Raw genomic sequence first — 24,011 nt, forward strand, 5'->3', positions numbered from 1 at the left:
ATTATTGTCGGTACACACCATTATTTTTGAACATCAAATATTTGAAGTCCCATGAAAACGAATGCCAATGAGGAGAGAACATGATGGTCAAACCATGACAAGTTGGACGAGAACAGCCACTACAACCTCGTCATCATTAAGGAGGGAGAACCTGAAAGGTATTGTAAGATATCTCAATATCAGTTTAAGATGTCAAAGGGTCCAACATTAACTACTTGAATTCATTAATAGCTTTCGGTATGTTTGTGTCACTTCTTGCAATGAAATTCTGGATCAAAATTGGTTAAGTATTATACTTTGTTATAAAATACAACTGGATACTTTCTATTATTCCGGATTTATCAGAGCATGACAATAGTTTCACAAATTATTTAATTTAGATGACAATATTTGCAACGGATAACGTCTGACCTGTATTTTATCGTATTAACATAAACAGTTTATCCCAAGGCACTTTAATGATTTTACATTCGTGATTGGTGTTAATTAAGCTCTTTAGAAGCAGTTTATTATGTGAAAAAATGGTCTCTGGTCGATTGCCGACATCAGGTACATACTGACGACCACACCCGATTGTATAAACAGTGAAACCGGCGGTAAACCATATAGCGGCGGTTAAAAGTCGGTAACATGTTGGTTACTGGTCGGTAAGCGTTTGTATAAAATTTGTTTAGTTATACTGATCGGTTAAAACCCAGTTAAAACATACCCTGCTTCCCTAGGTGGGTAAATACAAATAACCTAGAGGTAACTTACACAAAATGGCCGCGGCGCGCGACATTATAAAAGCTAACCATCGACGACCTTCACAATTTCGACGAGTAAACAACAAATTGCAGCGACTGACACTTTATTTGACTTAATTTACAGGGCAATACGATTTCCGACTTCAGACGACGAAATTAAGGACGCACAGAACGTGTTTCTTATATTCTGTTATGGGTGTGCCGTATGTGAGCCGAAGCATCAATGGCGCCCATGTTAAAATCATTTCTCCGAGAACAGGGAACAACAAAAGTACAAACAAGAAACAAAACACGTTCGAACTAGTATCTTACCTTTAATAATCCTTTAAAATCCATAAATAATCCATTTAATTCAATAATTGACGAGTTTGCATCTAGGGTCTTTGATAATTATTTAATTATTTAAATAAAGACCCTTATGCCATCATATCATTATATTCAAATGAGAACTTAATAAACTTTCTTCTTCGTCACACGCTATGTCATGTACTCTATGTACATTACTGCTGTTAAAATGAACCGGAGCAGTTTATCAAATGTGTCGTGTTCTGAGAAAAATGGGCATAATGCATGTGCTTAAAGTGTCGTCCCATATTAGCCTGTGCAGTTCGCAAAGGCTAATCAGGGACGACACTTTCCGCTTTTATGACATTTTTTGTTAAAATGAAGTCCATTCTTAGCAAAAATCAATTTTTGGCGGAAAGTGTCGTCCCTGATTAACCTGTGCGATCTTAACAAGCTAATCTGGGACGACACTTTACGCACATGCATTATGCCCAGTTTTCTCAGAACACGACACAAATAATAGCCGTTGGTGAACTCGGTTGCATTTGCAGATTTCTGCATACAAAGATATATTTAAACTTGAACAATGTTTTATTTGTCTATGGTAAATTCCCTTATTGTACAAGTAAGTAAGAAAGTTTATTGTAAACATAAGCAAAATTAGAAGAATAGTCTAGCATGTTACGACGACCATGTATAATTGTTATGTTACATCTAGAACAACTAGAACAATAGACGTCTTTGTAAGCACTCTCTTGCAGTTTGGAAGCACCAGGGATTCCGCTAATTGATGCAAATCCCGACATCATTATCGATTTGTCCCTGGTCATTTTGATGAACTCATAGTTAAAATTTACACTTTATTTTATTGTGAATTCATTTGTAAATGAATTTAAAAAAAAATACATGTTCCTGTGTAGAAGCGTGACACTTCGCGCGAAAATTACGTCATTAGAAAATGCATTGTGGGAATGTTTTGGTTAAAGTTACCGGTGGTTAAATTCCACTATGCGCGGTTAGGTTACTTTGTGGTATATCGTGTTTATACAATCGAGTTACCTTGAAGGTTACTATACCTGAATAACCGCAAACTTACCAAGGTTTGAATGTTACCGAGCGGTAATTTTAACCAGCGTTTATACAATCGGGTGTGACCTACAAGATGACGACTATTAGCCACACTTGTCTTAGTTCGTCGCAGTTTATCCATTGATCAATTCACCCAAATAATATCAATTACTAATGTTACTTGATTGGTTACCGCCCTGAATGTTTATTTCTATTGTTTGTTCCAACGTATAACACTCGCTTTAACCATAAATATGGCGATCATTGATAACTTTAGGGCCGCGTATGTTACACGTAATACGGAATACAGTGATGTAGTTGTAAATCTCGCCTTCATAAAGTTTGACATTTCACAATAGGTAACAATACAAATGTATCGGTTTAGTGACGCCTGTTCAGTTAGAATCCAGTTGTTTTAATATCAATGATCGGATAATGACGACCATGACGACGATGGTCTTCAACAATGATAATGATGAATGATAATTGCAATATCAATTGTTGTTGCTGACGGTAGTGGTTAGTGATGATAGTAGTGATTTTGATACTTTCGATTCTATGGTTTTTGTTGTTGCTGCATCTGCTTTTACTTTTTCTGCAGCTACTGGTGGTGATGATGATAGCGATGATCATTTGTCGCGATAAATAATACTAAAGTATTTATTCTTGGTGACAAAATAAAAAAAAAACGTATCATGACTAGGTATTATAATTGTCAGAGGTAATGTTGACTGAAGAGTCCATTAACTAAATCATAAATTGATAGGACATGCAAGACACCTTATGCGACACTGTTCGTACAAGTAGTAAAAAATAATAGATAACGATATTTGTAGAACATACGAAGTAGGGTATGGTATTGTTACGTGTTGTGGATAACTCGTGATAACAGTGACTGTAAGTACGAAGGCAGATGCATATTTTACTGTTCGTGTATTTTCGAAGATGAAAAGGTTGTTTTGCGCCTCTGGATCATTGTGTGCGGTATCGGAGTTTATCTCAGCATCCGTAACTTACTGAACGTTCGAAAATTTGGACTTATGATTGTTTGAATTATTTCAAAATATTTAACAAAGATATTTGATTGAGGAGTGGTCAGGAAGTGTGGTGGGGTCGGATATACCGGTTTGTAAAAGTACAAATATGTTGTTTTATTGAAAACAAAACCGGAGTTATTACTCTTTCCTAGCAGAAAAAAGACAGATCTTTAATCTTGTGTAACGCGTTACTCAAAATTTACCGCAGCTTCAGTAATAACAAACATAAACACATGGTTAATTGAGCTTGAATTCAGTTTTGAAGGGAGCTATCACTTTAAATATATTAAAGAAACAAGTAAGTCCCTTGGCGTGCCGATATGAACATAATATGGGCGTAATTTGAACAAACTTAGTAGAGACCAACAAAAAGACGTTCCATGCAATATATTACACATCTGGGCCTTGCCGTTGTAACGATGTATATTCTGATACTTATTAAAAATGAGTCTTGTTCTGAGAAAACTTGGCTTAATACATTTGCGTAAAGTGTCGTTCCAGATTAGCCTGTGCAGTCCGCACAGGCTAATCAGGAACAACACTTTCCGCCTAAACTTGATTTTCGGTAAAGTGGGACTTCCTTGAAACTAAAAATACCATAAAAGCGGAAAGTGTCGTCCCAGATTAATCACAAGCATTAAGCCCAGTTTTCTCAGAACGAGGCTTCCGGATTGCCATGTTTACACCAGTGTATGCTATGAATAAATTTAGTATAAGACCACTAGCCGATTTTACGCACCAAATATTAAACCTCTGATACTTGTTATTTCAGAAAAACGATTTATGAAGTTTTCATTAATAATATCTTAATTTAGCTCAGATGGCATACATAGTTTTGCAACGGACTAGCACTCTTTAAGGACAATTGCAAAAGAGAGTAGCCACTGGATCATTTATGTGTCATCTGCACAGCTTTTCAGAGACACTGCATAAAACAAACAATATAAAAAATAAGAGAGAGCATGCGATGGACTTATTTTTTAATGTCATATTAAGTCGGTCAAGGCATCAGAGCCAAATTCCCGGATGGAATGGAAATTTGCGCTGCTAGCCCAGCTGACAAGCTCTACCCAATATATATTATTATATTATTATATGTACAGGTCTACATATGAAAATATAGCAGTCATATTTTAACATTATTTACACTTTTTATACGCGTTCTCTTTTTTTTGGAGGTTGCATTGTGGGTAGAAGGTGGACCCAACTCCGCACTCATTGCGTCTTCCACAGATGAGTGGAAGTATGTTATATGCGTGCTTGTTGCGTATTCGATAGCTGGATACAGCTTAAGAGAGGAATGATGAGCGTATCGCGGAACCCTGAATTTGGTCAGAAGAAAGTTTTATTAAAGTTCATCAATATATAGAGAATATTTGTTGGACTCGGTTGATTATCGATTTTAATTCACGAGTGATCATAGAAAATATATTTTTTCTATGATAACGAGTGAATTAAAATCGATATTCTACCGAATCCAACAAATTTTCTTTTTATTTTATGCTTTATTTTCACAGTTTATGTACATTGTTTAAGTGTTTAACTATAGAAATTTGCTGGGATAATGACGTCATTTCGTCAAAAAGTGACGTCATTTCACAGAAAACAGTAAAAATTATCGATAATTTTCACTGACAATTTTCACTGTTTGAAACAGTGAAATTATCAGTTTAAATTCACTGATATTTCTCTATAAACCACCGGAAAGCATAAAATAAAAGTCGCTCAACCTTACTATGTGCCTATGGGGATTACCCTTCCGTAGTTTAAGTTTGTGTTTACGATAGCGGTTATGATGTGAGTAGATTTTTGCTCTGCATTATGTCAGCTTGTCCCCGGTCATAACCCTTGATGTGTAGGCAGGGGACTGACACATGCGCTAATGGGTATTCCCGTGCGGCCTGTCATCGGTGCCCTCCTTAGATGTTATCGTTAGAGGTATTTAGTGCGTAAACAAGACATAGGAAAATGAAACCAATTAATAAATCAAGAAATATATGAAAATAGAAGCAATTCATAAAATGTAATATAATGCATGTACTGATTAAATTAATACACACATATTAACAGAAGAAAAAGTATATTAACCTGAAAAATGTATATAATAAACATTAAATATAAAATGATTTTTTTTTAATTCCAAGTCAAAATATCGCATGTGACATTCGTGACAAATCGTGTTGGATTAAAAATGGTTGGCTTAGTACAATCAGTGATTGGGATATCGAGCCTGAGTGATATCATTATTGTTAGCAGTTGTTACTAGGGAAAATTATATTTTGTTTAATTGAAAAGACTAGAACTTACGTGTAATTCGTGACTTCAACTGTTCATATAATCTTAGCTATCTATTATGTAGAAAAGTACGATACATAAATAGATTATAAAATAAATCAATGTATTGTTATGATCGTGAGCAACGTTTATTGTTTATGAAGTGATAACGAATAATTTTATTGACCATGACATAGATCCCTTCTCCCAAAAGATTTCGTCTGCCGCGACTTTTTGTCACAACATTTTACATCATGGCATAAGTAAAATAAAATATGGTGGCAAAACAGTTTAAGTTATTTTTATTTACCACTTTAAATTTACCAGCAATTTTGAAAATAATTAAATATCGCATTTAGAAATACATACAAATGATATATGAAAAAGAATTTTGAGTTACTACGATACATTTACCAGCAATTTCGAAATTAAACAACTATACCATACGATATATGATTAAATATAATGATAATGTAAACGCCTATTCATATTAATGAAGTTATTAAAATGGACAGTATAATCAATTTGCCAGAAGTTATAGTACATTATTTTATTGTATTAATTTTGTCATCTGATGAAATAAAACTTGTGACACTGTGTTATCTGGGATCTAACTATGGCTTGAAAGCTAGTCCGCTTCAATGTTTATCCTAAAAACATTGTTGGCAAGGGCGGTAACCCATCTCTAACCACACGCGTTAAGTTTGGCAGTATTTTGAACATAGGTCGGAGGGTTGTTTACCGTTTTAGCTTTATATTGCACGCCGTATACGTAGTTGTGGATTGTTTCGCGGATAGCCCACTTAAAGGCGAACAGTACAAATTTGCTGACTGGCAGTTGCGATCAGACGGTTTCACACTCTTGCATAGTCGACACAGCTTCATGATCAAAAACCGCATCGGGGCAACTGACAAAGTCATCAGTGTGCAATCGGAACGGTTCATGATAATCCGTGTATGCAAAAACTTGGGTTGTAGTAATGTTTGACCTCATAACTCAAATGCATTGTTCTGAATTTCTCCTCACGTTGAATCGTCAGTTTTCAGCTTACGGGTCTTGTGTTTGCTTTTTTCTGTGTTTCCGGATTTTCGCTTAATACATTATACAGAGCACGGACAATTGAGGCAAAGTGTGCAATGAATCGTCGGTAGTTGGAGGCAAATCAACGGAAACTTCGGACCTTTTTGGCAGATTGTGTTATTTGAGAGTTTGAAACCGCATTTATGTTTACGGGATCAGTTTTCATTCCACGTATCGCTTAAGTATTAGACTCCTTTTGTTAACAACTTAAATCGCGTGCTTCTCGTTGCGTAAAAAACAGATTCAAGTCGCTCAACCATTTTCCATACTGTAGAAGAGAATACAAGATTTCGCCATTATGTATTCTCTGAGAATGACTTCTTCCATGCAGCCCTCCATCAGTCTTGGGAAGCCTGCTGGGCCATTGCATAGGACGAATGGAACTCGCTTATATTCATAAACCCAGAGAGAAAGACTTGGAATGATGTCTGTATTGATTTGACTATTTCAGCCATTTCAAGTCGAGTTTTAAAATTATTTTGATCCTGTGAGTAGTTCTGTCAATGCGCCTAATATGGGTATTCATCCTCATGTGTGCACGATTCCAACTTTCTGTTATCGATGCAGAACCGAACGTCCCCGTCTTAAATTACGGACATTTACCACATTTGACGAATATGCGTTTTGTTATGCTCGCACAACTCCCTTGTCCTAAATTCAAGTTTATGTCCATGGACATTGCTAATGAGTTCAGGCTGCAAACGTCGCAACGGTGCCTTGAACGGTTCGCTGTTTTCAAGCTTTATTTACAGACGATTTAAAGTTAACGTTTATGTTTACAAGGAAATCGTGTTTTTTAATGTACCTTTGTTTGGTTTGCAATCGTGGGTGTTTTGAACTTGTTATCACACCTGTTTGGAAACAATGGCTTCAAAACCTCGACGTCATGTAATGCACACAAGACAGTTTCTGGATTTGATTACCGGTGAACGACCCGTTTTAAGATGATTTTTCAAGAAAACAATACGTGGACAAAAACACGAATTCTTAGTAATGCAATGCATGTTTTCTCACTAACTGCCGAACTACCTTAAGGAGCAAGTTTTTCCCTTCCGTAAAACACCAAATTCTAAAAAGTGTCTAATGTAGGAAAACGCACAGTATTCTGTTAAGTGATGTCTTCAAGCATTTTGGCGATTGAGCAAATACGCACATGTACGCGAAAACTTCTTAAAATATCAAATGATAACAACGCCCGTATTAATACCTATGATTTTCGTATTACGAAATCACCGCTTATATATTGTGAATATTGTGAACCATTAAAGAGTATTGTGTTCTATTTTAATTCTGTAACGACATATGATATAGTATTTGAAAATTCTCCTTCGACATCCGATTGCGTAAATTCCGCATTTATGTACAGCCCAGCTTGTTATGCTATACCACTGAAATGACTACTAAACTACACAGTTACTGTTACATAATAGCAAAACAGTCATTGTCTGTGTAAGTAAAACATCTTATTCGACATTTGAAAATAAAAAGAAGCCATTTGATTACCGCCATCTGTATAAGGACAACAAATGTGCCAACGCATAATATGCCTCAGTTTTAATAACGCTGTCATTTGTGCGCTACAATTCATTTGCTAATGAAATGTTTAAACCGCACACACAAATAAATCTGATTGTCAAAAATCGTGTCATAGTTATCGTATTACTAGACATGTAGCAGTAACTTACATTATGTACAAATCCCCCTTTTCACGTTAGCTTATACTCGCAGATTACTCGTACATAATGTTAACCAGTTTTGAGTTGATTTTACAGTTTACCAATATGATTTTTAAATGAATTAACCAATGGAATGTGTCTTTTCGACATGGAGGTGCCAAAAAGCGCATTTTTACATTATTATGTGATCAGCTAATTGACTAGAACAGTAATTAAGATACATATTTAAACTATATTTGGTTCTTTGTAACTATTACATTTTTTATATCAACGACGACTTTTCACAAGTAACGGTTTCATATTTTGTATTTCATTATGCTAACTTAAGTGTGTTTTATTTGAGGGTATAATGTATTGTATATTTTATATAGTAATGTATTATTATTGTAATACTATAATGTTTTGTTTTTCTTCTTTTCTTTCTTTATTGTTAATGTAACATATAACATATATGGCACACTCTTAAGAATTGTTTTAAGAATTTCACAAGTCTAAAAAAATAAACAATATACAATGCACTCATTCATTATAGCTCACACACATACAACATATATTGCCAGAGTAAATCATTAAATATGAGAGGCAAACAAAAAATGCATGCACTCAGGCGAATACACACTCGCTGTCACATACACACAAACACATACGCACGCACACGCACATACGTACGCACTCGCACGCATACAAACAAAACAAATTTAGTTTAAACGGTTCAAGAAAAAATATATAGCATTTGAAAGCATAAATAATACATAATAAAATAGTTCTTGATTATGTAATTGTTAGTATTTTTCGATTGACGTTTTAAACATAAACATGTTCTAATTGCTTAGAGCATGGACACCTGTATACAAATTAATATGTTCTTAAAGAAACGTTCTGTTGGTTGGAAAATATTGTGTAATGTGGATACATTGTTTGATTCATATTTGCTTTTAAAAAGGGCAATTTCTGCTTTTGTCTGTTTTTTATCTTATGATAATAAAAAAATATTGAAATTTGGGATGCATCTTTTAATTTTAAGGTTAAATATAAATATTTTCATACAAATTAGTATACAATTCAAAACATTATTGTATACTATTTTGTCTTAAATGCCAAAAAAAGGCCATTTCTTTGCTAAATTTTATTTTTAATGTTTACGTCTTTCAGAAAGTATTGCAGTTTTGTCTATAATTCTTGAATGTAAGTGCATTCCCAAAATTAATGGTCGATTGTTTGAATATTTGATTGGCAAAACTCGCACAAAGTACACGCTTTCAGTCCGCATTTTGCTGTTAATATTCTATATAAAAACTTGTTTTGAAAATTGCGCAGATATGTATCAATTGTTATGTTTAAACTTAAAAACCATTTACGGTGTTTGTTGAGATGACAAGAAAAGAAGAAGATGAAACAGACAAGAAGCGGACCAAGGAAGACGCGTCTCCAAACAGTGTATGTGGACAACGTGACAAACTACATAAAATGGCATCCAATACGAACGCACCGACAACTCCGCTTGATAAATCGCCTGGACTGGGTCCTCTTTTACATCAACACTAACAATTTCTCGCAAGTAAGTTGATACTAAAGCAAAGAAACCAGTACCTAACTCCATCAACTTCTACGCCCCAGAGCAACTGGAATACATACTCACCAGTGGGCAACCAACTGACTCAGGTACCTCCTCCCAACATTGCTGCAAACATGATTCATTCCTACTTGTGTCATTGCATTAAATCGAAGAAGGACAAAGACACTTTAAATTTAAATTAAATCAACTAGACAAAGTCGAAATTGACGTTAAAACTATCTTATGTAAAGTGACACATGTGCACGCAAAAGTTATAATACTTGAAACGAAGCTAACACATACTGGAAAAAGATAATTGAATATGAAGAGTGTAGGTCATTTGATAGTGAAGTATTCGATGAAGTTTGCTCTAAGCACCAATATCTACCAAACAGCTTTAAACCCCTGCAACACGAAACTTCGCAGTTGTCCGAATATTTGATAGACCTCCAAATTTGAATCTAGAAAATAAGAAAACTGTTTGATCAAAATTCATCAATGTTGTGAACAGCAACTACACATAATTGACCCAGCAAACAAAATCTAAATCGACCACCCACATCGGTTTGGTCAAGTTATACAAGGTAATTTAACGACCAATTGTGATGAATTCAGTTTTTATGGTGACAAACTTCAAATTAAAAATAAAATGCACGAACATCTTTCCGCAAATAATTGCCGTGTAAGTGACCAATATTCAAAGGCTGTCCAAGAGCGCCGACGAAAGCTCAAGCCAAACTTGATTCAAGCCCGAAAAGACGGCAAGCAGTTGTCACTTTCAAACGACACTCACTACGTCGACTCACTGTCGTCGAGCAAGTAAAGTACACGTACAATCACCCACCACCAGGCCTGTACCGGAAAGGCCAAACTATGGGCCACGGAATAACCTTCGTCACGACACCAGAAGTTACGGCACAAATCAACCGCGTATAAACTAGGAAAACGACCGACCAGAGGCAGCTACATTTTTGTTCGTGGAATGTCCAAGGCATTTTATCAAAATTAAAAGACAGGGACTTTGTATTAAATTTGTATTCACACCTATGACATTCTTATTCTCACAAAAACTTGGAATTCTAAGTCAGCAAGTATCCGCATTGATAATTGTAATCGTATCTATGTACCCGCCAAAATGTAACAAAAAGCGAAACAAGAACGAGGCGGTGCTGTGGTATATATTTAAATAAGCATATTCAACGATGTGTTCGTCAGAAACACAATGCCCCATATTGCGCCGTTTTGAAATAAAATTTCAATATATCATTTGGCAGGTTTAGAAAGTATCTCCCATTTATAGCTTATTACTTCCCTCGGACTGTATTATTTGACTTTTGACCTTGAAGGATTACCTTGACCTTAAAATTTCTTTTTTATTATATCCTGTTAAAAACTATTACTTCCCTTATGAAATTGATCTGTACCTGCCAAATGATATAAAATAGAAATTATCTCCTTTTAAAGCTTGTAACTTTTCTTGAATTTTGTTTTTTGACCTTTGACCTTGATGGATGACCTTGACCTTTCTCACCACTCAAAATGTGCAGCTTCATGAGATACACATGCATGCCAAATATTAAGTTGCTATCTTCAATATTGCAAAAGTTATGGCCAATGTTAAAGTTTTCGGACAGACAGACAGACAGACAGACAGACAGACAGACAGACAGACAGACAGACAGACAGACAGACAGACAGACAGACAGACAGACAGACAGACAGACAGACAGACAGACACACAGTCACACAGACAGACAGACAGACAGACAGACAGACAGACACACAGACAGACAGACAGACACACAGAAAGACACACAGACAGACACACAGACAGACAGACAGACAAACAGACACACAGACAGACAGATAGTCAGACAGACAGACAGACAGACAGACGGATTGTTAATGGCAGATTAGAGCAATGTAATTTAATAAGTTTTAACTATACTAGGGGCGCTTCGGAGGCCAGTGTTGTAGATAATGTTATAGTTAATTTTAATCTATGGCCGTGAATCTCAAGTTTTAAATTGAATGACCTTTCTGAATTTTAATATCACTGCCCTATTGATGTAATCCTTACTTGTAGGTTTCGAGAACAGAATGTTACTTATATTTTATTTAATAAGTTATCTTGGGAGGATGGTAAATCCGCCGATTTAAATTTGCTAATGAATAGTAAAACTGATATGTTTGAAAATATGACTAATACTATAATACTGGAAAATGAAAATTTAAACAATTGTATTAATCACTTATGTGAACTTATACATGATGTCTTCTTTTAGGTACATTGACGTACTCTAAACTTAAATAGTGCAAACCTGCGATATATACGCAAATCGTTATGGTTCACCCAAAGCTGCAAAAGGCATACACACGCGTTTTATGATTGTTAACGTATACACAAAAACGATCCATCAATTGCGAATAGAACGCCATTTGTATAAGCCAGATCGACATATTTTTTAAAAGATGTATTGCTAAAAATCGAATTTTAGTAGTGATCTAATATTGATCATTCAATAGATCATTTTAAGCCTATATCTAGCACACCTAATGATAGTTCGCTAAATGTTGATAAATACGCATCAAGAAATGGAGCACTTAATTTTGAAAAATTAGATTTCTCATTTTATGTTCTAGAAATACAAACATTATATCAAAGCTGAAACGCAATAAACGCGCGGACATGCCTAAAAATGTTGCTGACTTCATTATTGACTACAACGAGTTTATTTCTCCATACTTAGTTAAAATGTTCAATAACATATTCGAAAAAGGTATTTATACTGAAACATTATGTAATGGCGCTATTGCTCCTATCTTTAAAAAAGGGGATACGCATGTTGCATCTAACTATCGAGGCATTACATTAGTATATGTTATAGCTAACATGTTTTTAATAACAGTGCCCGATAGAATTGATTCTTGGTGCGAGAACGATAATATATTTAATACATGCAATTCGGATTTAGAGATAATCGCAGTACGATTGATTGATTTTTTATTTTGCACACAATAGTCCAGAAAATTATTAATAACAAAGCAACACTTTTTTGCGTTATTGACTATGAAAAGGCATTTGATACCATTATACAAGAGGCTCTATGGATTAAATTATTACAGGAAGGAATAAGTTGTAAAATGTTTAAGATGATCAAGTCAATATATTAAAATGTGAAATCATGTGTTAACAAGATATGTGTCAGAAACACAATGCCCCCTACTGCGCCGCTTTGATTTATTAAAAAAAAATCATTTGGCAGGCACAGATAAGTATCTCCCTTTAAAGCGTATTACTTCCCTTGAATTTGTTATTTCGACATTTGACCTTGAAGAATGACCTTGACCTTTTAACACTCAAAATGTGCAGCTCCATGAGACACACATGCATGCCAAATATCAAGGTTCTATCTTCAGTATTGCAAAAGTTATTGCAAATGTTAAAGTTTTCGGACGGAATCACAGACTGACAGACAGACGGTCTGACAGTTCAACTGCTATATTCCACCCTACCGGGGCATACATATTATAAAGATATGTCTTATTCAGAGCTTTTTGATGTTACGTTAGGAGTGAAACAGGGTGAGCCATTATCACCTCTTTTATTTATTTGATTTATAAATGACCTTACTGATTGTATTGATATTAATAGTTTTACTGAAAAAGGTGTACGCTTATTATCAATGTTTATGTTGCTATTTGCTGATGATATTGCATTATTTGCATTAAACCAGAAAATCTACAATTGGAATTTAATTCTATCCATTAATACTCATGTAAATGGGGATTAAAAATAAATATAAACAAAACTTAAATTGGTATATTCGAAAACAGGAAAAGCACGTGTACATTTATATGGACTATTAACCAACAGGCTATTGAAATTGTTGATGAATTGTGCTATACTACACTACATTGGTAATAGAGCAAGAGCAATTAAGGCAGATAATGAACAAGCCTTAAAAGCTTACAACCATTTATTGTCAATGTTTAGCAAATTGAAGCTAAATTCTAAAGCAAATCTTTCCATTTGACTCCCTTGTGGTACCGATCATTATATATGAATCTGAAATATGGGGAATTTACGATATTGATGAAGTTGACAAACTTCATTTTAAACTTTGTAAATCTATTCTTGGTGTTCCTCACAGACTACTAAGGCCGCTGTTCTAGGCGAACTTGGCCGATTTCCACTTTCTATTATATGTAAACAACCGGCACTTAGTTATTGGGTTAAAATCAAGCACAATCCTGAATCTCTTACGCGCACTGTTTATAATGAAAAATGCAATCTTTACAAAGATTCTGTAAGGGATAATAATAGCAATAACTCATCTCTGTGGTGTGCGTTCCTTAAAAAAAACAATAAGAACAACTAGGACACGGAATATTATTCAATAATTTAATTAAAAATTCTAAATATGCTAATGAAATTAATCAACAATTAAAATACCAATTTATTAAAAATTGGCACGATACAATTTATAACTAACCGAAACTAGACTACTATAGAATGTTTAAGACTGAATTCGCGTATGAAAAACCAGTTTACCAGAAAAATATAGATTATATTTTGTATTTATTGTTTATATATTTTCTTATTCCATATGACATGTTTACATATAGGAATGTATGAACATTCATATTGGTTCTTGATGTTTTGCCATGCGGTAAGTATACCTTTCAAAAATAAATTTTCCTAAATTTACGCCTTGAATTAAAGCTTCACGAAATTAATTTCGAATATAAGACTGGTACCACTACCAATTGCATGATTGTTTACATCCAGGAATCGTTTGTTAGTTTAAGGCGTCCATTTTTATAAGGTTTATTTAATTGTGTTCTTTTAATTTTGTGAGGTTGATCATCCCAGATAAATTTTAACATAGTTGTTATTAGTCCATCTATATTTTCTTTGTTGGATTTGGGAAAACTGAAAATGGATGCATTCTCTTTGGTAATGCATACGTTTTTAAAACAGTACCTTTTCCCATTAAGGTGGGTTTTCTATGGTTCCACATTTTTAGGCAGGCTCAACTTTCTTTAACTTTCGGCATAAAGTTTTTTTCTATACTAAGTTAATACTAAATTGTAAACATTAATTCAAAGAGTTTTAGCCTCTTCAGATAACATAATAATTTTGTTTTTTTACAATATTCCAAATTTAAGATTTTAGAGACCAAATTCTCATTGTCGTTAGCCTACAAATATCTCCTGGTAAATATTTGCAAGTTTGTTTTTGTAACCCCCTTGGTTATCCCGTTTTGGGGATTGGTATCAACCCACCACCAATATTTATAAAAACCCAATGCGGTTACACTTCTACAGTCCTTTGCCATGATTAAAATTAGTGAATTAAAAAGACATAATAACAATTGAATGATCGGATTGGAAGCGAGGTAAAATGCTAACATCTAAGAATGCTGGTAATTAAATCAGCGATAAAAATAAAACATCAAGCCAAGATTTTTGTAAAGGACTTGTTTGTCCCCATATGTATATTTTCAAAGCAGTATAGTTAACCCTGAAAGGGCCTGAACTATTGCGTTCGTCAATATTCTTTAAAACCGTTTGTCTTGAATTTCGTAATCAAGGGTTTGGCCTTAAATCAAGAAATAGTCAGTTCTAATCAAGTCAATTATCTGGAAAATAGTATTTAACAAGTCTATGATGGGCCCATACATATTAACAATGGTTAATCTTGTTTCTCCGCGATTTAAAGCAAGTAGAATAAACTTCCCTTGGTCATCATAATAAACGTTATGTACTTTGTACTCAAGTTTCTTTTTGAGAAAAATTTAAACAACGCGGGCATTGAATGTACCATAACTCATAAAACATTTTGCCCCCATTACGATTAAAAAGTTGTATACCGATCGCAAACAAAATGTGTTTCTTGAATAAATAATATGTCACAATTTGTATCTTTCAAATATTGAACTGCTTGTAGTATTTTCTTCTTGTGCTGGATGCCTCTGCCGTTTAAAGATACTATTTTAAGGGTGCGCATTATCAAGAAGTTTGATTTTTTTCTTACAATTATAAATTTAAGTAACATCGGTTCAAATGCAACCAGCAGTATCTCAATAAAGAACGGAAGCAAACAAAAAGTATAAACACTAAGCAAACAAACAGGTTTTAATAAAATAACATGGGCTAAATCAGCTATAATATTTTTCTATGGAGTTAGTTTCTTTCACATGATATTATATTAAAAGTGAGTAAATGAACTAATAATAAAACTTGAAAGTTTTCTGAATAATATTGAACAATTGCATCTTATAAAAGGAGCTTAAATATACAAGAATTTCAAAATGTTTTGTACTGTAAAGATTATCACATCATTTACTTAATGTATTAGGTTACTTACGCAATAAATATCGAAACAAATACTATACAATTTTAGTAAAATATTAAAAGTCATAAACATTTCAGATATATATCAAGTATGAATGTTAGTAGGTTAAAAAGCGTACCGAGAAATACACTATATGTATGTATTCCCATGTGAATGAATCTTTCAACAGAAGAAACATATTGATATATTACACATTCTTAAATATTTTAAGTTCTAGTACTAAATCGCTTTACGTAGCTACCCTCTCAAGCTAACACGCAAAAAGATAGGTAGTTTAGGAACGTATAACATATTAAACCAAAGTATATATGTTGTGAGTAGTTGGGAAAAATTTCCTTTGCATATTAAAATGTGTATTGTATACACTCTTATTTCTCTCACAAAATATACAATACATATATTTTTCTTACACATGTCATGAAATGAAATATCTAGGGTTCCTATTTAAAAAAAATAGTATTGATAAGTATGTGATGTAGACAAGTGTCCTATTTGATACTTTATGAGTAAAATCGACCAAAACACAAAACTTAACCAAATGTTCAATTATCTAAGTATGAAAGGGGCCATAATTCTGTCAAAATGCCAGTTGGAGTTACATAACTTTGTTTTCACAGTCCCCTTATGATAGTTAGTAAGTGTTGCAAGTATGAAAGCAATAGCTATGATACTCTAGAAATAAAGTGAGCTTAAACACAAAGCTTAACCAAATTTTCAAAAAAAAAGGTATAAAAGGCAACATAATTCTTACGAAATTCTCTCGATACAGTTATCTGCTCTTGTTTATCGATTGGGGTCATGTTGCTAAAGAAGTATGCAAAAATATAAAAGCAATATGACAAGGTACATAGAAAATATTTGAGGTGGTACGCAAACTTAAACATATATTTATCAATTATATTCTTATTCTAAGTGGAAAAAGGGCCATAACTCTTACAAAATGCTTAATACAGTTGTTTTCTCTTGTTTATAGATTGGGGTCATCTTGGTAAAGAGGTATGCAAAATGTTAAAGCAAAATGTCAAGGGACATAAAAATATTTGAGGTGGTACGCAAACTATAACAAAGATTTATCAATAATATGCATATTCTAAGTGGAAAAAGGGCCATAATTCTTACAAAATGCTTGTAACAGTTGTCTGCCCTTGTTTATAGTTTAAGGTCATGTTGGTAAAGAAGTATGCAAAATAAACGCAATATGTCAAGGGACATAGAGAAAATAGTTTAGGTGTTACGCAAATTTTAACATTCCAACGCTCACACTAACGCTAACGCCGACGCCGGGGTGAGAAGGATAGCTCCACTATATATATTTCATATATAATAGTCGAGCTCAATATATTTGAGGTGGTACGCACACTTAAACATAGATTTATCAATAATATGCGTATTCTAAGTGGAAAAAGGGGCCATAATTCTTACAAAATGCTTGATACAGTTGTCTGATCTTGTTTATAGATTGGAGTCATGTTCGCTCATAAGTATGCAACATATACAATCAATATGTCAAGGGACATAGAAAATATTTGAGGTGGTACGCAAACTTTAACATAGATTTATCAATAATATGCATATTCTAAGTGGAAAAGGGGCCATAATTCTTACAAAATCCTTGATACAGTTGTCTCCTCTTGTTTATAGATTGGGGTCATGTTTGTACAGAAGTATGCAAAATATAAAAGCAATATGTCAATATTTTTCAGGTGGTACGCAAACTTTAACATTCCAACGCTTACGCTCACGCCGACGCCGGGGTGAGTAGGATAGCTCCACAGTATATATTTCATATATAATAGTCGAGCTAAAAACGTGTTTTCTGTAGGTTTAATTTTATTTTCGTCTATTTACATGCATTAGTTGATATATCAGCTGATTTCTGTCATATTCGTGTGTTTTGACATGGCCCTACATTCCAATGACACGTGATTCTATACTGGAGAAAATGGTCCGCTAATGGGGAAATCCTGGTCGATGTACAACATGCTGAAACTTTATTTTGCAAACACATTTTGTAATTCTCATTGTAAATAATATTTGTATTTGAAAAAGCATTATATTGAGAATAAAAATATATTAACATCTTTGAGACATTGTGCATTGTTTTCTTCGATGTACCGAGAGTAATCAGTTACTGGCGACCAAACTGTACGGAGAGCTGCTGTACTCGTTTCCGAAGAAATGTGTGGTACTCTAGGTTCGACAAGCTTTGGTGAATGTGCTGATGACATCGACCAAGGCCGGGATCTGTTGAGTATCGATGACGAAGATGACGTCGAAAATGCTTATGCTAACATTGAGAAATTAGAAATGCCCCCAGATGTGGCTAAGATCACATTCTACAGGTGCGACTGGTTTCTCTCACCTGGCATTAAAGCTCGCATGTCTAATGGTCGCTTTACAGAGTACACAAGTCGTATCCAGAACCATTCAAGAATCTCTGCGTTGGTGTAATCACAACAGGTGATGGATCGCAGCAGTTTCAGAATCTGACAATACTTAATTAACACACGGATCAGCCTTTTACGACGGGTAGCTGTAAATTATGAAAATGAAATAGAAAAACTTACATGTTTATTAAGTATGTATACTATGAAACACACGTTCCATAAACTCATTCTCAGACCCTCTTAAAGGACAACGCTGATTCAGTATAAAATACATGTCGGTATAAGCAATGCGATTTAAACTTCCTTTTTATAAATCGTTAACAAGTTTTGCAACTAATACGTCCGTTTAAAGGCCTGGTACATGGCTCATTGAAGGATGTATTAATTTTATGTAAAAATGATGGCAAAGAAAATAATGGGTACAACAAGAAACACGGTAGTGCCATGAAACCTTAACTATAATGCTCAACATATTTATCATATTTAATTTAAATATTATTAAAATCTCAACTGAAGTATCCATGTTGTTAGCAACCAAGGCACATAATTTGAGCACATTTCCCTCATAAGTTACTGAGTCAAAATTGGTGTTCTATTTATAGTAACATTAACCCAAACTTCTTCTTAAGTAGTACAAGTATGCACATATGATAATTACACACATTATTTTAGCATAATACCTCCATCTAAACTGTTGTATAATTTTTATCAAATCTGACCTAGATTTTACCTAACCGACTCATATATAATCCAAAGATAGGTCTACAAGTAAGCAGCCTAGGCACACATTTTGATGTAATGTCTCTTTTCAAACTTATAATATTGCGCGAAAATGGCTTCTAGTAATAGTGATATTGACTGTCCCTTAATGCAATTAAAATCAATGACCCTACCAGCTCCAAATGAAATGACAAGCTGGGTCTCCATTGAAGTTACTAACGCACACAAGGTAAATGCAATATCTTCATCCTAACTGAAATTATTGAGCGACTATTTTTTCATTATTTACAGTATTCTTGACTTGACAAGTTAGTCTCAATTTAAGCTCACTTAATCTAAAGTTCATCAAGGTTAGTTTCATTAAATTAAAAAAATATTGAAACTACATATATGAAAGCATAAAACATCAATTCGGCAAATATGCAATAATTCAAGAGCTAGAATTCAGAAGTGCAACAAACGCTCTTGTTGCTTATTGAACTTGGTCTTCAACTTACGCCCATAACGTTATAACACAGTTTTAAGCTGATGCAATTAAATTATTTGTCTCAATGACTGTAAAAGATTTATTTTTTCCAATGTGCTAATTTAAGGGACATTATTCTGAGTGCTTCATTTGATCAGGCTTGTTATCGAAATTTGACGAGATATTTTCCCCAAATTATCATCAAATTTCATGATCATCTAATTGCTGCGTTTAATAATGCGCAGACATTGTCCTCGAGGCCCCCAATTTCCTGGACGCTGCCCTCCCGTCACAAACCCATGTGTTCCCATAATCCGGTTGTTTAAACGAGCGAATAAAAAACACAGATAAAGTTAAAAGTATGACAAAATTAGAGGGCGTGTTATTAATAAATAAATACACAATTGAATCAACAAAGTAGTATTGCTTTTAAATCATAAAATTTTACTGGTACTTAAGTTTGCCCATACATAGTGGTTAAACAACATTATTCCTATATGTTGTAACCTGCACTGCTAATTGAAAGAAATGTAGTGGAAATACTATAACAAAAATATATAAATAATAAACAAGCCTGTGTACCGGGTGCTAAACATTGAACAAATTCTGTTTGAAAATCAGAGGCTGGACTTCCCAGGTACTGCGGCGACAACACTATAATCATTCTACGGCACCTGTAACAAGGATTGAATCATTATTATTAGAAATGTAATACAATCTGAAATGCATTTTGACATGCTGACTTCTGTAGACGTCGGACGTGTATTGTCGGTGTGATAAAATCAATTATACTTGCCACGATACAAATGTAATGTAGTCAATAAGGATCAAGTATCAGTTAATGATATTCGCATTCTTTATGTAATTGCATGGCATGACACTTCCACGGCTGTGAAAAGTAATCATAACATTTAAAAGTACTGTTTAATAGTATAGTACTATCCGGGTATAACATACAAGTGTACAACGATAATCTAATGTAAACAAATACTAAATAAGCAAAGGTTCGTACAGACTAAAGATGTATACAATGCAAATGGAAGTGGAACTGATATTTTTTCCAGCAAAAAAAAGTTAAAAGGAATTGCAGAACTTTATGTTTTATTAGCGTTTGAAAACTAGAAGTTGAAACTTTCAGGCGTCTGATCTTGGAAGTTTTTTTTACAGTATACCAGGATATTTCCGTTCGCGTCATTCACATCATTTATGACAGGGTGGACCAGTATTATGATATTGTCTATAGTCTATAAATTAACTTAAAGTGATATTATGGGCATCTAACAGTTTATAGCTGTCTATCGCAACCGTTGTTTATTTTTGGTGTTTTCACTTCATATACACGTATTTTTGTAAATGCAGCATCAACATACTAAGACAATATCCCGGAAAGAAAAAAATAATGTATTTAAATATCAACCGTACTTTCGTTTGACAACTGATCATGCATGTACGATGTAAACCTAAATTTAGTTTTAGTGCAGATTCGTTCATACGACACAAAGACACACTTTTTTTGCGGATCATTTCGGCTTAGAGGACTGGGTGAGTCATGTAAAATATCGTATATAAAATACATTTTTAATAAACAACTGGTAGCAAGATGAGTTGCAGATAATTGGTCAGTAACCACAATTTAACTTATTATTTTGAACTGTTAATTATTTCCAGCTCAATTCAACAGTGAAACATGCCCATAATATCACTTAGATCAAAATAATTCCTCAGCTTTACATTATAAATATTTTTTAAACATATCTCTTTAATACGCCATTATATGCAAAAATACATCAAACTTTTAAAAGGTTTTAGCACTTTTTCTTTTGAGGGGAATGAATGTTTAGGCAAAGAGGAGCAGGGTGCAGCATCTTGCTGTTTCACTCTAGATCTTTCCCGCATACTTAATGCAAAGCTATGGCAATAATGTTTTAAATCTCATTGACTGTTTTTCCAGACCATGTACGAACATGTCCAAACAAAAGTATTGATTTAATTTTCTAATAACCGTGTCTTGAACTATTCAAAAGATGGAAACTAATCACTTCCAAGTCTTGAATATTTGTTATCTTAGATAACATATGGCAACCTACCTGTTTCTAAGACAGTAGCAATAGAATGCTGTAAACCTATTTAGTTTAGCTCGATTGCATCGAAGGCTTAGCAGGGCTCTCGAGTAAGTTTCCTGTGTAGAACCAGTACTTGGTGTCTTTTGGGGAGATCTATAGAACGCTCCTACAATCGCTATCAAACCTGCGGACACCATATCCACAACACCATGGCCAACCGATTACTTTCAGGGCATACATTAGACCACACCCACGATTGCTCGATGGGTTGCGCACAGACAGTGTTGTCTGAGCCGCCTTTGAGGTTGTCTCTCAACGGTACAAATATCTTTAGACCATGATTTCTCTCAAGCTCTGTGATGAGATTGAGTACAAAGAACTGGTCTGTCATCCCGTCAGGGTTGTAGTAGACGAACGCGTCGTATATGAATGGTGGACGCTTGTCTACTGAAACCAGGCCAATTTATTAAGAGATCAATTATAAGTGTTAATGGGCACTAAGATATTTGCTGCAAAATATTTGTTCCGATACTCATTCTGCACAAAATAAAATCCATGTACATAGTATTGATGATTACCTTTCTGACTTAATAGTAAATTGACACACCAGCAGTGCTTTTTCATTCAAAACATGTGAATAAAGCATGTTTTTCTGGAATTCTTGGCGAGTTGAACAAAAAAGAGTATGTTTACCATAGGAACATAGCATACCATACAATTTTTTTAGGACATACCATACTAAATTTTAGGACATACCATACTAATATTTTAGGACATACCATACTAATATTTTAGAACATATCATACTACATTTTAGAACATACAATACTGCTATTTTAGGACATACCATACTAATATTTCAGGAAAATTTAACAACCAGTTGTAACATAGTAATACACATTAAATACGCAAAAATATACCAGGACGGTCCGACTATTTTTTTCCGGTATAGGTAACGGTGACGACACAACTTTTCTTCTATGCAATGATGAACCCTGTGTGCGTACGTGTAAAATTAAGCATTAAGCAGTTTATCTTCTGGTATTGTATTTATCACAACTGCTCGAAAAACTTTAAAATCTTTCAATTTAAGCAAAATTTATAAATTTGACATTGAGAGTCAAGGTCATTTAAAGGCAAGGTCAATTTCAACTTGCCAGGTACAGTACTTTCATGATAGTAAGAGAGTCGTTGAAGTTTGAAAACAATAGCCTTGATACTTTAGAAATTGGATCTAAACACAAACTTGAACAAAATATTCGGTTACTACGACAACCAAGGGCCATAATTCCGTTAAAATGCAAACCAGAGTTATGCAACTAGCCCTGTACAGTCCCCTTACAATAGTTTCGCGGGTTTTCCAAGTCTGAAAGCAATAGCTTTGATACTTTACGAGTGAAATCGACCAAAACACAAAACTTAACCAAATGTTCAATTATCTAAGTATAAAAGGGGCCATAATTCTGTCAAAATGCCAGTTGGAGTTACATAACTTTGCCTTCACATTCCCCTTATAATATTTAGTAAGTGTTGCAAGTATGAAAGCAATAGCTATGATACTCAAGGAATAAAGTGAGCCTAAACACAAAACCTAACCAAATTTTCAAACAAAAATAAGTATAAAAAGGGAACATAATTCTTACGAAATTCTCTTGATACAGTTATCTGCTCTTGTTTTATAGATTTGAGTCATGTTGGTGAAGAAGTATGCAAAAAGATTAAAGCAATATGACAAGGTACATAGAAAATATTTGAGATGGTACGCAAACTTTAACATATATTTATCAATAATATTCATATTCTAAGTGGAGAAAGGGCCATAATTTTTACAAAATGCTTAATACAGTTGTCTGCTCTTGTTTATAGATTGGGGTCATCTTGGTAAAGAAATATGCAAAATGTAAAAGCAAAATGTCAAGGGACATAAAAATATTTGAGGTGGTACGCAAACTATAACAAAGATTTATCAATAATATGCATATTTAAAGTGGAAAAGGGCCATAATTCTTACAAAATGCTTGATACAGTTGTCTGCTCTTGTTTATAGTTTAAGGTCATGTTGGTAAAGAAGTATGCAAAATAAAAGCAATATGTCAAGTGACATAGAGAACATATTTTAGGTGTTACGCAAATTTTAACATTCCAAAGCTCACACTAACGCTAACGCCGACGCCGGGGTGAGAAGGATAGCTCCACTTTATATATTTCATATATAATAGTCGAACTAAAAATATTTAAGGTGGTACGCACACTTAATCATAGATTTATCAATTATATGCGTATTCTAAGTGG

General features: G+C 33.9%; 1 protein-coding gene across 1 annotated transcript in view; it reads left to right on the forward strand.

Annotated features, from left to right (window-relative positions):
• LOC127872631 (uncharacterized) overlaps positions 1 to 24,011 on the forward strand; it is a 95,581-nt gene that overhangs the window by 30,690 nt on the left and 40,880 nt on the right. The gene's annotated exons all lie outside the window — the stretch shown is intronic.

Source organism: Dreissena polymorpha, chromosome 3, assembly GCF_020536995.1.
Source record: "Dreissena polymorpha isolate Duluth1 chromosome 3, UMN_Dpol_1.0, whole genome shotgun sequence".
NCBI classification, from domain to species: domain Eukaryota; kingdom Metazoa; phylum Mollusca; class Bivalvia; order Myida; family Dreissenidae; genus Dreissena; species Dreissena polymorpha.